The 17344-nt window shown below is 38.9% G+C and overlaps 1 protein-coding gene across 1 annotated transcript in view; it reads right to left on the bottom strand.

Annotated features, from left to right (window-relative positions):
- Positions 1-16810: 16810 nt before the first annotated feature.
- The window catches only part of LMNTD1 (lamin tail domain containing 1), a 66739-nt gene continuing 66205 nt past the window's right edge, over positions 16811-17344 (bottom strand). The window contains exon 9 of the mRNA XM_004052883.4: positions 16811-17190. The gene's annotated coding sequence lies outside the window, so the exon portion shown is untranslated. The remainder of the gene's footprint in view (positions 17191-17344) is intronic.

Here is a 17344-nt window from a genome sequence, read left to right as displayed (position 1 = left end):
GATACCATCTCACACCAGTTAGAATAGCAATCATTAAAAAGTCAGGAAACAACAGGTGCTGGAGAGGATGTGGAGAAATAGGAACACTTTTACACTGTTGGTGGGACTGTAAACTAGTTCAACCATTGTGGAAGTCAGTGTGGCGATTCCTCAGGGATCTAGAACTAGAAATACCATTTGACCCAGCCATCCCATTACTGGGTATATACCCAAAGGACTATAAATCATGCTGCTATAAAGACACATGCACACGTATGTTTATTGCGGCACTATTCACAACAGCAAAGACTTGGAATCAACCCAAATGTCCAACAATGATAGACTGGATTAAGAAAATGTGGCACATATACACCATGGAATACTATGCAGCCATAAAAAATGATGAGTTCATGTCATTTGTAGGGACATGGATGAAATTGGAAATCATGATTTTCAGTAAACTATCGCAAGAACAAAAAACCAAACACCGCATATTCTCACTCATAGGTGGGAATTGAACAATGAGATCACATGCACACAGGAAGGGGAATATGACACTCTGGGGACTGTGCTGGGGTGGGGGGAGGGGGGAGGGATAGCATTGGGAGATATACCTAATGCTAGATGTCGAGTTAGTGGGTGCAGCACGCCAGCATGGCACATGTATACATATGTAACTAACCTGCACAATGTGCACATGTACCCTAAAACTTAAAGTATAATAAAATAAAAAAATAAATAAAAATAAATAAATAGTCTTTAGGTTGAAAATTGGGAAGCACTGTTTGAAGTTCAAGCACATGACTGATAGGCTTTGGGAAGGATACTATGCTTACTATCTGGGTGATGGGATCTGTACCCCAAACCTCAGCATCATGCAGTATGCCCATGTAACAAACCTGCACATGTATCCCTGTATCTAAAATAAAAGTTGAAATTTAAAAATTTTTCTTTGTTTGATACAAGAAAATGTAGGCTAGACATAATTATTCTGGAAAATAAATTTTATTTAAATTACATAGAAAAGAATTAACTTAGGATTTTTTGCAGAGCAGGATGTTGTGAATGTTTAAATACCTTGTTTTTAAAAGTTGTATTGTGTGTCTTCACTAATAGTGTTATATCTTTTGAATTAACAATCTGTTATGTCCAAGTAAAAAATGGTAGCTTTATCGAAAAAATATTTTGTATTTTGACCACTAAATATGTAGTTAAAATAAATCCAAATAAAAGTAACATATGTTTATTTAGAAGTTTGATAAATAAATGAATGTATGAAATAAATAAATGAATGTATGAAAATTAACAACCACCTATAATCTTATCCAAATACAGCCACGTTAACATTTTGGTAGATGTTTGCCCATGTTTTCTATGAATAGAATGTATATATTTTACATATCTACAGATTTATTTATATATTTTACATTAATGGATATAATAGGGTAATATATGTACCACACATATATGTAGAATATTTTTCACATGTGCTATGTTAATATTTGTATGTAATTTATAAAAGCTGAATATATTATATATATGATTTAAAGTTTTATTGTTTAACTTAATATAGTATGAGATATTTCCTAAGTTACCAGGTGTTCTAAGACATGCATTTTAATGGGGATATTCAGTATTTCACGGTATGGGTAGGTCAGAGTTTATACTTAACCAAATACTGTTGTTGGACATTTGAGATGCTTGGTTAAGAGTCCCTATATACCTTTACTTTTTTCTTTTCAGAAATGTAGAATTCAGAGGGACAAAAGAAATCTTCTAAAGATGGTCTAGTTTACTCCTCCAGTACTATCCTTTAATCATGTCTATAAGCAGGACATTTAATTCCATTTTCTTTTGTTCTTTCTGTTTAGGTGCCCAATACCTTCAGCCTCCTATCGCTTTGTTTCTTGCAAAAAATGATTGTCAAAACTTCATCTGTATAGTAATAACAGTAATAACAGCTAGGCATATAATGCTTACCATGTTCCGGGTTCTAGTCTAAGTATTACATGTATTTCAACGCATTTAATTCTTGCAAAGCCTTCTGAAGTAGATACCCATAACTATCCCCAAATTAGAGCTGAAAACACAGAGAGATTAACTTACTTATTTAAATTCATACAGTTAGTAAGTGGTAGAACTAGAATGTGAGCCTAGACAATCAAGTTCCAGAATCTGAATTCTAATTACTATGCTCTAATGGATGACTCCTAAAATAAAGATGCAAAGAGGTTTCATTCTGAATTCTAATTTTAATCACTGGAAATGGCTGCCTGGAACAATATGTTCAGAATGATTCTGATGCTGTATCTGAGCTTAGAGGGGAAAAGGGCCATGATATATGAATAACATTTCCCTTGTTTGAAAGAGGAGAGTGATTGTATATTTGCCATTTTTGCCCTATAATTTTAGTTACCCTAGAATTATTTAAGTTCAAAAAGATAAAACTCTAGAGATTAAAAAAAGTGTAGGTGGAATAGGGTTTATGTATTTATTATTTTTGCAGGAGGGAGATGAGGGGGCAGAGGTTTGTGCTATTTTAGCCTGTGCTACCTCTGTCACTGCAAATGACTCCATATGCATTTCAGGACCTCCATTTTTACAATTGGTTTTTTTTTTTTTTTTTTTTTTTTTTGAGACGGAGTCTCGCTCTGTCGCCCAGGCTGGAGTGCAGTGGCGTGATCTCAGCTCACTGCAAGCTCCGCCTCCCGGGTTCACGCCATTCTCCTGCCTCAGCCTCCCGCGTAGCTGGGACTACAGGCACCTACCTGCCACCACTCCTGGCTAATTTTTTGTATTTTTAGTAGAGGCGGGGTTTCACTGTGTTAGCCAGGATGGCCTCGATCTCCTGACCTCATGATCCGCCCGCCTCTGCCTCCCAAAGTGCTGGGATTACAGGCGTGAGCCACCGCGCCCAGCCTATAATTGTTTTTAAAAGGAGCCTGTTGCATTCTGTCTGTCCTTGGTAGATATAAAAGCAAAGAACAATGAAAACACAAAGAGTTTGGAGACATAGACATATGGGCTTCCTTTTTCTGGTTCCATCAAATTAACCGTGTGTTCTTCTAGGATAGTTACTTGACCTTTCTTACCCTCAATGTTCTCATCTGTAAAATGAGAAAATAATTCTTACTTCTTAAATTGTTGTGAAATTAAGTTAGGTAATTGTGTATGAAGTCCTTTGCATGCAAAAGACAAATGTTCTCTCCTTTACTGTCTCATATTCACCAACAGATTGTATCCTTGCATATTGTTTTTCCTTTGATTACTTCTCATAGAATCCATTTACTAAAATCTTTAATAGCTTAAAAGTTTTTTGTTTCTTGTTTATATGGAAATATTATCAAGCTTTAGTTATAGATACTTCAGAAATTAACATACAAATGAAGTCCTTGCTAGTCTTTGGTAACCATACAAAACTGTACAATGGGTCAATTTAGTGCTTGCTTGCTCAATAATTATGTTTTAAAAAGTTTTAATAGAACGTCTGTTCTTTTTATGTTCATAATAGCACCACTATCTAAGGCAGAAACTTGAGTCTTTATATCAGTTTTCTTTCATTTTAGATTACTTCTATTGCTATTTCTTCATGTTCACTAATCTTTTCTTTGGCAATATCTAATTTGCTGTTAATTCCATCTGTGCAGAAAAGACATAATTGCTACCTTTAGAATGATCTGCTTGGGGGGCTTGCCCTAGACTACCATCTGGGAACTTGGCTTTGGGATGTTTCCTACACTGATAAGGATGATTTGCTGACCTGAGACACCGAACTCTTATATACCAGCTTGCCTAGATTATTTGTGCAAACAATGTAATTAATGGTGAATGCCAGCCTTTCTACCAGATGTCTAAATTTGGTAGCTGTGGCTTATCGGAGGCAGAGACTGCCAAAATAATCAGCCCCCAGTGAAAACTCTGAACTTTGAGTCTTAATCAGAAACACTGCATTTTGTTGGCTAAAAGAGTCTGTTCTATGTGGCCACCCCATCTCTCTCCAGCCCCAGAGGGAGAACTTTGGAAGCCAGTGCTTAAATTCCTCCAGGCTTCACCTGGTTTGTCTTTTTCCCTTGCGAGGCTGGCTGTATATCTTATGCTTGATAAACCATAGCTGGGATCATCTTGCCTCTGAGCCCTATGAGTCCTTCTAGTGAGTCCTAAATGTGTGGGTGGTAGTTGTGAGACATCCAAAGCACCATCCATTGAATTTTTAATGCCTAGAAGTTTAATTTGAGTGTTTTAAAATATCATCCAGCTGGGCGTGATGGCTCAGGCCTGTAATCCCAGCACTTTGGGAGGCTGAGGCAGGCAGATCACTTGAGATCAGGAGTTCGAGACCAGCCTGGCCAACATGCTGAAACCCCATCTGTACTAAAAATAAAAAAATTAGCTGGCGTGATGGTGCGGGCCTGTAATCCCAGCTACGCGGAAGGCTGAGGCAAGAGAATTGCTCGAGCCCGAGAGGTGGAGGTTGCAGTGAGGCAAGATCACACAACTGCACTCCAGCTTGGTTGACAGAGCGAGACTCTCAAAAACAACCAACCAACCAAATATTATCCATGTCTTTTTTTAACAAGCTCAATATTTTCTCCACTTTCTTGGGCATATGGAATATATTTATCAGAATTGTTTTAATGTCCATGTCTACCAATTCTACACTGTGTGTCATTTCTGTGATTGTTTCTCTTGAATGATTTATTTTACTCCTCATAAGAGGCTGTATTTTCCTGCCTTTTGGCATACCTAGTAATTTTTGATTGGATGCCAGACATGACGAATTTTACTTTGGTACATATTGGAAGAATATTCCTTTAAATATTCTTAGGCCTTTTTTTTTTTTTTTTTGGTTGGCAATTAAATTACTTGGAAATAGTCTGACCCTCTTGAATCTTGCTTTTAAGCCTTGTCAGACACAGCTAGAGCAGACTGTGGTTCCAGCACTGAGGCAATCCTCTTCTGTGTTCTCCATCTTATGCCCTGTGTATTATGAGGTTTTCCCATTTTGACTGGTGGGAACACAACCTGCTCCCAGCCCTTTGTAAGTCCAAGGGATTGTCCTACCTGTTTCAGGTGGTTCTTTCCTTAGTCTCAGGTATCAAGACTCAAGGGGAACTCAGGAAATCTCCAGAAATTTCTCTCTGTGCAGCTTCTTTCTCTCTTGTCTGGTACTCTCCTTCTCCAACTTCTAGATGGATTGACCTCCCCTGATGCTCAACTCTAGCTCCTCAAATCAGGGAGACTGCTGGGCTTTGTGTGTGTTCTCCTTCCCTATGCTGACGACTGGAAACCAGACAGTGAGTAAGGCACCCCCAGGGCTCACCTTGTCTGTTTCTTTTCTCTAAGGGATCACTGTTCTCTACTACCTGTTGTCCAATGTCTAGAACTCATTGTTTTATGAACATGTTAATGAACATGGATTTCGTTCATTTCTTTTTTGTTATTTAAGCTGGGAGGGTAAACCCAGTCGTGTTTCTCTGTCATGGTCAGAAGTGAATGTCTATACTTTCTTTCTTTCTTTCTTTTTTTTAATTTTAAAAATAGTATGGCTTGTGATGCGATTTTTTTTTTATTATACTTTAAGTTTTAGGGTACACGTGAGCAATGTGCAGGTTAGTTACATATGTATACATGTGCCATGCTGGTGTGCTGCACCCATTAACTTGTCATTTAGCATTAGGTATATCTCCTAATGCTATCCCTCGCCCCTTCCCCCACCCCACAACAGGCCCTGGTGTGTGATGTTCCCCTTCCTGTGTCCATGTGTTCTCATTGTTCAATTCCCACCTATGAGTGAGAAGATGCGGTGTTTGGTTTTTTGTCCTTGTGATAGTTTGCTGAGAATGATGGTTTCCAGCTTCATCCATGTCCCAACAAAGGACATGAACTCATAATTTTTTATGGCTGCATAGTATTCCATGGTGTATATGTGCCACATTTTCTTAATCCAGTCTATCATTGTTGGACATTTGGGTTGGTTCCAAGTCTTTGCTGTTGTGAATAGTGCTGCAATAAACATACGTGTGCATGTGTCTTTATAGCAGCATGATTTATAGTCCTTTGGGTATATACCCAGTAATGGGATGGCTGGGTCAAATGGTATTTCTAGTTCTAGATCCCTGAGGAATCGCCACACTGACTTCCACAATGGTTGAACTAGTTTATGGTCCCACCAACAGTATAAAAGTGTTCCTATTTCTCCACATCCTCTCCAGCATCTGTTGTTTCCTGACTTTTTAATGATTGCCATTCTAACTGGTGTGAGATGGTATCTCATTGTGGTTGGGATTTGCATTTCTCTGATGGCCAGTGATGATGAGCATGTTTTCATGTGTCTTTTGGCTGCATAAATGTCTTCTTTTGAGAAGTGTCTGTTCATATCCTTCACCCACTTTTTGATGGGGCTGTTTGTTTTTTTCTTGCAAATTTGTTTGAGTTCATTGTAGATTCTAAGGGCTCTGTTCTGTTCCATTGGTCTATATCTCTGTTTTGGTACCAGTATCATGCTGTTTTGGTTACTGTAGCTTTGTAGTATAGTCTGAAGTCATGTAGCGTGATGCCTCCAGCTTTGTTCTTTTGACTTAGGATTGACTTGGCAATGAGGGCTCTTTTTTGGTTCCATATGAACTTTAAAGTAGTTTTTTCCAATTCTGTGAAGAAAGTCATTGGTAGCTTGATGGGGATGTCATTGAATCTATAAATTACCTTGGGCAGTATGGCCATTGTGAATGTCTATACTTTCACGTGATTCTTTGAAACATTAAGGGTTTGGATTTCTCGTCACTAGGGTCAACGTTTGGCACATAGTAGGTAGTCAAACATTATCTGTTGAATAACAAAATAAATAAATAACTGGTGTCCTTAACTTTACTGTGAAGTTAAAGATACGGTATTATTTTTTATTCACCAGACTAGACACCATTAAAGCTTCAAAAAACTCTATTGAGATCTATGTAGGGTTTGGTTAAAAATTCCTGCCCCGCCACAGCAACTCTCTGATCCTGCATCTTTTCCCTTCCTAGAATGACATGTACCTTGTAAGGTAGGCATGAAAGTTAAAGGAGAGGGGGTGTACACAAAGCACACGGTAAGTTCTCAGTCAAAATGGGAGTTCTTGCTGTTCTTGATGTGCTGAAATAATGACCATACATTGATACAGAGATTTTGTCATTCATGTGCTTTTTATATATATATCTTATATAATCCTAACAATTTATTTCCCCCAAATAATTAATCAGCATTGTCATAAAGCAAATGAAAGTCCACAGAATCTTCCAGAATAATAAAAAAAAACTGGCTAAAATTGGAATATTTGGAGACTTGACAACAGAGCTTTGCTTGTATGGAGGTCTCTTAAACATCACCTCTATTTCTGGTTTTCAAGAAGAACATCTGAGCTTGCATGATAGACCTTGTCTCTCAATTTTTCTACCTGTTCTTTCTCATCTAGTTGTGTGTGCCAAAAACTATTTCTCACACACTCTCCTTTGTACTCACCTTTTATAATGTGAGGCCTAAAGTTAATAGTATGTGCTGTCTTGACATCTGGTAAAATTGGGAAGGCCTTGAATGGCCTAACTGCAAGTTCTCCTCCCTACTCTCCTCTCACAGATGACGTCCCCCCAGCCAAACAACCCTCCTTTTTGAGGGGACCAGGTGCAGTTCCTATTTATCCCTGTATAGTGGGTTTTAATTTCCTCCTAAGCAGTTTTTCAAACAAGCCAATTACATCCTCCTGTGGGAACCAGGAGGCACCACACCCTCTTGACACTACAAAGCCTGGCTCACAGCCCCTGGTTATTCATTCTGTTCCCGATTGCAACCCCTGTGTGGCCCTGAATGGTGTGCTGTGTCCTCCTCCCCTGGGCTGGGATGTATGTGACTAACGAACTGCTGTTGGTCTCATCTGTCCAATGCTTAGTGTCGTGTGTTTGGCCATCTTCCTAACCCTAAGGGGGAATCTCTCTGTCACCGATAGGATGAATAGAAACTCATTCAAACCCACTATGCCTCCTACTTGCATTGCCGCTCCCAGTCTTTCAGTTCTTATAGTGAAATGTCAAGGCAGTGCCTCCAGATTCACTCCATTGAACACGAAATTTAGGTTAAAGAGTGTGAAGGGGAGGAATGGGAGGAATAAATATGGCATTTAAAAATGTGCTTGCTAATACTTTGAAAACTCTGGAGGTTTAAAGATAGGTTCCTATAAGAGATCAGGGAGGAGGGAATAAGAAGTGAGATCTGGCTTCTCTTGCTCTGGCTTTGCCATATGTTGGGAGAGGATAACCTGAAGTGTGGCAGACAGGATGCTCTTCCTCTTCACTCTATTCTTCTCTTCATTCGCACCCATCGGGGGAAGGAGTCTTTAAACCCCATTATATATCCAAATTATGCTGTGAGATGTGGCCGGTAACTGGGAAGAAGAAACCTTGCTTGTTTAATGACCTCTTTGGTCAAGGCTCCCAATAGGAATATTGGAATCCACTGTTACATCCCAAAATAGAACCAGAAGCAATGGTCTGGTTGTCTTGAAGAGCTAGTAGGTAGGAGGGACGGAGCCAGAGTCTTTGGGTGAGAAAAGGGAGGGAAAAACAGAAGTATCAGTACAGCATCTGTCCTATTGGAACTGATCTATTTAGGGGTATAAAATATAATTTTTACCACATATATAAATAATAAGAATATAATTAAATTAAAAAATATGTTTCTGTCTATAGTGTATTTCCTCATAAAATTCCTAGTTTTAGACACATTTGATTGAATACTTTCAGTTAAAAGGAGAATTTTAGATGAATCTGGGAACTTTTCATAGGTAGCTGAATTTATAGTTTTCCTGCTAGCTGGTAAGATGTGTAATTGTCTCAGCTGGCAAAGATCTTCTTTCACCTTGACTAAGAATGGTCTTTCCTAAGATAATGAGAGAGAATTCTACTAATATTCATCGAACAGTCTGGGAACCATACAAATAATACACCAGGCTCTATGCTAAGTACTTGCTTCCACGTGTTAACCCATTTAGTCCCCATAAAACCCTACAAGATAGATGGTGTCACTGGTTGTTACTTAACTTCTCTGGGCCCCATCTATAAAATGGGTGGAGTCACAGTACCCATCTCATTGAAGTTCTTGTGAAAACGAAGTGACAGAATCAATGTAAAGCATGTCACCCAATTCCTAGTACACACTAATTGCTAAAAACATTAGCAATAAAAAGCTACACTAATTTTATTCCTGACTATTCATGGGAAGTGTTCACAGATGTTAAAAATATTTGAAATTTTTAAAGCACTCAAAATGTTACACATTTCATCACTGGGCCATGATTTGAGCACAAGCTTGGATCAGTACCTGTTACAGCTAGGTCATCTCTCAGACCACAGAGGTGTGTTGTGTTTTCTGGCCCATGGCACAGGGTGGGCAGTGCAGTATTTGGGCTAGCACAGGGTAAGACAAGGACTGTGGAGTCAGATTGCCGGCCGTTTAGTAGCTGAGTAACTTCGGCATTTACTTAAACTTCCTGTGCCTCAGTTTTTGTAAAATGGAGAGAACTAGTACAAACTTCAGAGGATGGTCATGAGGATGAAAGCAAACAGTGCATGTAAAGCGTGCCTGGCATGTAATGAGCACTTATAAATGGTAGTTATGACACCTCGATGAACAGCATTTGAGTAGATCCTAATACAAATACTAACAAGGCATGATACCCGGAGTTCTCACCGTTATCATGTAGAGAAGCCTTTGATAAGAATGGGTTTGGGTGTTTAAAGAGCCAGCATGTATTATTTGCAAGGCATCATGTTAGCACTTTACCCATTTTATTTAATCTTCATACTAATGCTGTATGATAGGCACTATTGTTCTTCCTATTTTACAGATGAGGAAACTGAGGCACAGAGAGGTTAAGCACCCATTACTCCAAGCAGTCAGCATGACTCATTACACTGAAGGGCCATACAAATGTGGTTTAGGGTACAGGGTACAGAGCTCACTCAGCGATAGTGTTCACATGCTCAACGCTGGGCCGTTGATCAGGAGGCACCAGCCTGGTCTTGGAGGGGAGAGGGCATGCTAAGCCCTTGCAAATTCATTTGTTTGTTATCAGAGAGGGCCAGATGTGGTGGTGACGGTCTGCGGGCACATTTCTTACCTGTTCACTGAGAAGCCACTGTCTCAAGAGGCCACCTCACCGAGCCTATTAGCTAAGGAGATACCAGAGAAAGTCTTTCCCAAACTGTGGGTACCTGGCCTTAGGGTGAACTGAAAAAAACCAAGGGAGAAAGGGATGGATCATGTTTCCTAGAGTAACATGCCTCCCAGTACAACACTGAGATGAGTCAGTGATGGCTTGTTTCTGCCCAGAAATATCCATCCTACCACCTATCTAAAAACCTCTCTATTTCCAGAATTCCCTGTTACAAAGGGAAGGACACAGGGGCCATGTTTAACTATCTTCAGTTAATCCTTCAGAGTAGCTGCTTTATGTATATTTGTTGAAAACATCAAATTTAATGTCATCTAGCTGAGGACAAGAAAGGTAACAAGGATGGGAAACTAAAAGGTGTTTGTGGTTGGGGATAGGGTAGTGTGGGAGAAAGAATGGGGATGGGGAAGGAGGAAATCTGAGAGGGAAATTGGTTGAGCACCAAAGACAGTCCTGCTGGCTTCCAATTTCTCTTAAGCAGCCTTAGAAATGGCATTCAGGAGGACCTCGTGATTTTTTGGCATGTGAGTTGTACAACACTGACCTTAGAAGAGGAGTATTGTTTCTTTCATCTTTAAAAACACTTTACTTTCTATTCAGCAGCTGTCTTATTGCAATTTGAGTACCCATCAGTCAAGTAGACATTAAGTGGTTTCTTATATAAATACTTACAGAGTTCTGACTTTGCAAGCATCTCTGAAAAGCATTCTATTCCTTCTAAGTTCTTTGAAATTTTCTTTTGGCTCCACCAAGTGTATACGGATATATCCAGAGATGGAAATTGTTCCTGTGCAAATTAACTTCACAATCACAAAGTTAGGACAAAAGATAATGCTCAAAATTCACTACTGGAAGCCCTCTGGAGGATCATCACCAGGCAACATGATTGGGAAATTTCTTTTGCTATAAATTATTGACCTCATTTAGAAGAGAAACTTCAAGAACTGTTTCTCTTGATTTAAAATGTTCTTGATAAAATGGTGTCCCGGCTCAAGCTATCTTCCCGCTTCCACCTCTAGAGTAGCTGGGACCACAGGTGTGCACCACCATGCCCAGCTAATTCTTTTTTTTTTTTTTTTTTTTTTTTTTGTAGAGACGGGGTTTTGCCTTATTGCCCAGGCTGGTCTCAAACTCCTGGGCTCAAGCGATCTGCCCGCCTCCACTTCCCAAAGTGCTGGGATTACAGGCGGGAGCCACCGTACCCCATTAACAAATTTTGTTCAGATTTTTTCTGTATTCTTATCTTTGTCTCCATTGATCTACCAATTGATCAATGAGCACAATACCATTTTGAGATATTAATAACTTTTTATTATGCATTTTATTGAAGTATCGTATATAGACAGAAAAGTACATAAATCACAAGTATACTAAATGTGTTTCTGTAAGCTGAACACACTTGTGTGCCTAATACCCAGCTTAAGAAACAAAACATTACCAGCACTGGTGTGTATCTCCTCTGAATTTACTTGTACCCCAAGGCCCTTTCTTCACCTCAAGCATGTAGGATTTTCCACCTCCATGCCTTGGGAAAAGGAGACATTAGCAGATGTAGAAAAAAAGAGCTTTAGTTTTTGACAGAAATCTAAGAATAAGCCAAGGGATTTGGAAGAACATGAATCAGTTTGAGCTGATATTTTGAACCTTAAGTCTTGATAAAGGATTCTTGTTGAGGGGGAAGAGAGAAGACAATAAGGAAATGGTGCATAGACATTGGTGAGTCTCCCAGAAGTGCCATTGGTCCTGCTTTAAGTTCAGAGATTCTGTAAGGGAAGCTGTGGATATGAATTTTGATGCATATGGAAATATTTCCAAATCTTCCTACTTCAATATGGTGAAAGCCTGAACTCTTGTTCAATTCAGCCAGAGCAGCCCCCCAGTGTTCCACTTCTCAATGAAGCCTTCCATGTCCTAATGTGCACATCTCAGACATGCAGGTGACTCTGATGCAGACGGTCCTCGGTTCTCACTTGCAGAAACGTAAGTATAGGTTTTTGTCCATGCCATGACCATGGTTCTCAGGCTTGTCTGTACATCAGAATTACCTGAGGATCTTATTAAAAACAGATTCCTAGGACCAGCAACTGACTTTTATCAGGTCTGGCAATCCGAATGTTCACCAACTCCCTAAGTGATTATTATACACCAGTCTGGCATCCATTGGAGGGTTAGATTTGGGATGGCTCGTCCCTATGGCCTATGAACTGTATCGTTGTATGAGGACAAAGATTCAGTGCAGTGCTGTCCAAGTGACCCAGCAGATCCCATCTGATATTGATGGGAGGAGAGGAGAAGGTGTTGATGGGAGGAGAGAAGCTCAGATGGTAAGGCTCCTTACCTGCCTCTCATTCAACCAGACCAGTCCGTCCTACCTAACAGATACTTGCAGAAAGGATTCCAAGGTCAAGAGAGGTTTTCAAATCACTCTCTATGCCACAATACCAACCATTATCAACCATACCTTTTGCTCTGTCATTTGTTTTATCAGCAGAGGAATTTATGTGAGGATAAGGGCACCCCCTTTGTAGGCCAAAGTCCTCTCTTATTCCCTGAAGAAGATCAGCAATATCAGCTCTGATACTGCTGATCTCTTCTTTTTAGCACCATGCCAGCATCCTCAGGCCTCCTGAGGCTCCTAAGAGATGCTGTCATGGATTAGATTATGTCCTTTGATTACAAGGTCCCCTGAGCATGGATGTGGAGGCTTTTAGAATTCTGTTGTCAATTATTAAAAATGTAGTAAGGGTCCAGAGAACATTTACAATTTAAAAAGACCTTTAAAAGCCACAGTTATAACAGAGCTGTATGTATAATTTTTTTTAAATCCCTCTAGGGGAGCTACTCTAAAGTGAGAACTCGAAGTGCAATAAACTGTTAGGATAATATATAAGCCATTGATCAGTTACATTTAGAATATGTTCTGCTAAAGCCAGCACCTGGCACCACTAATGATGGGGCATGTCTTCTTGTTTAGGGCAGCTGCTGACTGGGATGAAAGTACAATTGAGACTCCATGTGTGTCAATGGGAGCAAATGGAAAAAGGAGAAACAAGATAGAGCAAAAACTGAGAATTTCAGACCCCCTCAAAACAATCCTTCAAATTTGATATTGAAGGATAAGTTAGAGAGGATACAAAAGAACTCACAGGAGCCAGGTGATTTTCATTCAAAATATGGAACTGGCCAGCAAAAACAAAGGATGATGAGGTCATCATTCTGTCATTCAAAATCCTGGTACTGGCTGTAGGGTAAGATGGTGTCTTAGTCTGTTTTGTGCTGGTATAACAGAATACCTGGGACTAGGTAATTTATAATTAACAGAAATTTATTGGCTTATAGTTCTGAAGGTTGGAAAGTCCAATACTAAGGTGTCAGCATCTGGCCAGGGCCTTCTTGCTGCATCAGAACATAGTGGAAGGCAAAAATGTGAGAGTGCAAGAGAGCAAACCCATTTTCAAAAGCTTTTTAAAATAATGTTTTTACTCTATTCATGAGGGCAGAGCCCTCATCACCTAAACACCTACCATTAGGCCCCATTTGCCAACTCTGTTGTATTGGGGATTAAATTTCCAACACATGAATTCTGAGGGACACATTTGGACTATAGCAGATGAGGAACATTCTAACCTCTCAACTGGATTTAAGAAGCAAGGATAGGAAAATCAGAATCAGGTGGTGTTTTGTTTTTAAATTTTCTTTTTTCCAAGTAAACTTTGGTGGCTTTTTCTGAGACATGGTCTTGCTTTTTCACCCAGGCTGGAGTGCAGTGGCTCAAACACAGCTCACTGCAGTCTTGACCTCCTGGGCTCAAGCCCCTCCCACCTTAGCCTCCTGAGTAGCTGAGACTAACCATGCCTGGCTAACTTTTTTTTAGTTTTTGTTGAGGCAAAGCCTCACCTTTTTGCCCAGGCTGGCGTCAAACCCCTGGTATCAAGCAATTCTCCCTCTTCAGCCTCTCAAAGTGCTGGCATTACAGGTGTGAACTACCACATCCAGCTCCAAAGTGGACTTCTTATTGAAGAATATTGTACATACATGAAAGTACTAAATCATGAATGAATGGCTAGGTGAATTTTGGTAAAGCAAACTTGTCATTTTACAAAGTGAGCACAAGATGATAAGACAGGACATTCACAGTTCCTCAGAGGCCCCATCTTGCCTTCTGATCACTGCTTCCCAGGAAGGAGACTCGTATTCTAATTACTAACACAACAAATTCATTTTGCTTATTTTGAACTTATATAAATGGATCCAGACAGTATATACTTTAAAAATCTTCTTTAGCATTATACTGTCATTCATCTATGTATTTGTGTGCAGCTGTTCATTTTCATTACTGTAGAGTGTTCCAACATATGAACACACCACACATCCTCTATTCTGTTGTCAGACCATTTAGCTATTCTCAATCTTTTCTATCACAGATAATGCTACTATAAACTTATGCATTTTTAAAATAATTTTTATCCTTTATATTATTATAAAAAGAATTCACTATTTTTATTGAAGGAGAAAATGTAGAACAAACAGCAAAATATTTTCTTAGAACTAGGAGCCACATTTCAGCAATACTATTTTTTCTATAATAATAAAATATAATTAGCATACATATTATTGATTAATCACGATCTTCTTTTTTACATTTGAAATAGTAGTAGAAACCCACAAACACATGATTAAGGGACTGAGACAGTATTAAGTGGCAATACAATTACATTTATGGGTGGAGCTTCTTTAGTTGAGAAGACAAATGTATAATGTAGTTTTCTGCTTTCATTATTGTCTATAATCTCAGTGATCTTTTCATGATAGGAAAATCTTAAACCAATTCATAATAACTGTATCTTTTTTTTTTTTTTTTTTTTTTGAGACGGAGTTTCGCTCTTGTTGCCCATGCTGGAGTGCAACCTCTGCCTCCCAGGTTCAAGCGACTCTCCTGCCTCAGCCCCCCGAGTATCTGGGATTACAGCCACCCACCACCATGCCCAGCTAAATTTTTTTTCGTGTATTTTTAGTAGAGTTGGGGTTTCACCATGTTAGCCAGGCTGATCTCAAACTCCTGACCTCAGGCAATCCACTCACCTCGGCCTCCCAAAATGCTGGGATTACAGGCGTGAGCCACCGTGCCTGGCCTATAACTATATCTTAAAAGTTTCATTCAAAACTGTTATTTCCCCATGTGTGTGTTCTAATTCTGGTCTTGTCTTTATAAGCACATAATGAATGAGTATTAACTCACTGCTGTTTCTCCCCATTCTATGTAACTTGCAGGTGATCTCCGTGTCTCAGTTAGGGTTAAGCTCAGCTCCACATGACAAAACGTCAATATGGAGCAAACAAAAAAAATAACTGGTTTAAACACAACAGAAATGTATGTTTCTTAAGCAGTCTAGGGATATAACATGATATCTTAAAGGTAATATCAGAGATACAAGCTTTTATCTTTCTTATCTGTCATCTTAAGCACATGGCTTCCATTTCTGTGGCCACTTTGTGGCTTGGCATGGTTGTTAATGATCTAGCTGACAGCATGTTCATGTTACAAGCTAGAAGCAGGAGGGAAGAAAGAAGGGCATTCCACCTCTGTCTAGAAAGATTTCCTGAAAGTCACATGTACTTCCATTTACATCTCAGGGGCCAGAATTTTATTGGGAAATATGGCCACCCCATATGAATTGCAGCTATACTGAGGAATGGGAAAATTGGTAGAAGTAGACATTAAAAATGTTTGCCACATCTTTCAAGGCCCCAGGAAAATTCTGGATTTTGCTCAGGGGTGTTGGGCCAATGCTGTGTAGCAATGTGATAGATACCAGAGAAAGACACAGAAGACTGCAGAGATATAATTGTATCTGAGAAATACCAGGTGTTAGGCCTTACCTGGCATAAGGAACTCTAGATTACTCCTGTAGGGGCACCTTCCTTAGTGCCATGCTCTTTCAAAATACAAAAGATAGGTGAAGGGAAAAGAAATACCTTACTTTGATTAGGAGCATGAAGAGACAATGTGTTTTTGTTTGTAGGTTGGTTTTGCTTTTGCCAGTGAGGCAAAGAAAGACAATAGAACCTCCTCTGGGGACTTTTATTAATTAAAAAATATATATCTGGCTAAGTTGGTGTTAAATATGGTCCTTTCTGAAGGAAGGAGTATTAACTAGATTACATTGTAATGGATTTTTAAATCTAGTAGGAGAAAAGAAATCTAAGTTTAAACAGCTCTTACGGGATTTTTAAAATATTTAGCAAATGACTATTATTTATTAGTATTATATAGTGTTCTCACATTGTAAAAACTTAAAAAAAAATTTAAATTTATTTGAAATATAGCTCTCACTGTATGTATATCCAGAAAACAATTTTTGAATATTTTCTCTAAAGTGGCTTGGGAATTCTGTACTATTCATTTCTTATATAATTTGTTGGGTGTACTTATAACAAAAACAACAACAAGAAGAACAAAAACAATAATAAAATCGTGTTACCCTTTAAGTAAAAATGAGCATGTAGGTTGAGAACAATCTGAAAAAATCAGGGAACAACATTACTCACTCCAGCTTTGGGAATATGCATGGATCCGGATCCCATAATGGAATCAAAACCTCCAGTGAATATTTAATGAAATGTGGCACAGTTATGGAAAAAAGAGATTTATCAGTCAATGTGAAATGGTTAAACAATTGCACATGCTCTTCTTTTGTGAGGTCTGTACCCAAAATAAGTTTGTTTACAAAAAGAGAAATCTAAGGCAAATAGCAATTTTATCCATTGAATAATACTAACCATCTGCTTGTTTTCTGCAGGGATTTGGAAGGCAGGAGTGGTAGGACTTTGTGATTTCATCAAGCATCTATAATTCACCAATTCTACAGCAATACAAATTTTGGAGCCTTTTTCCATATAGAAATGTGATGTCTTCACCCTCTCATGGAATAGCAGTGAGGTTGCAGAGCAGGCCTCGGGGATTTGAGTTCTCTTTTGCTTTTCTAGTAGCTGGTTGAGGGTGGACTAGATTACTAGTAATTATACAAAATGAGAGTGATCTGTTATCGAGCTCTATGTGTCAGACTATGCTAAATTCTTTACACTACTATCTCAATTAATTTAATCCATACCATAGTTGTATGAGGTACATGTGCTTACTCTCTTCATTTTACAGATAAAGAAATC

The sequence above is a fragment of the Gorilla gorilla genome, chromosome 10, assembly GCF_029281585.2.
Source record: "Gorilla gorilla gorilla isolate KB3781 chromosome 10, NHGRI_mGorGor1-v2.1_pri, whole genome shotgun sequence".
NCBI lineage: Eukaryota > Metazoa > Chordata > Mammalia > Primates > Hominidae > Gorilla > Gorilla gorilla.
The sequence above is the reverse complement of the archived record's forward strand: the minus strand, read 5'-3'. Positions and strand labels throughout refer to the sequence as shown.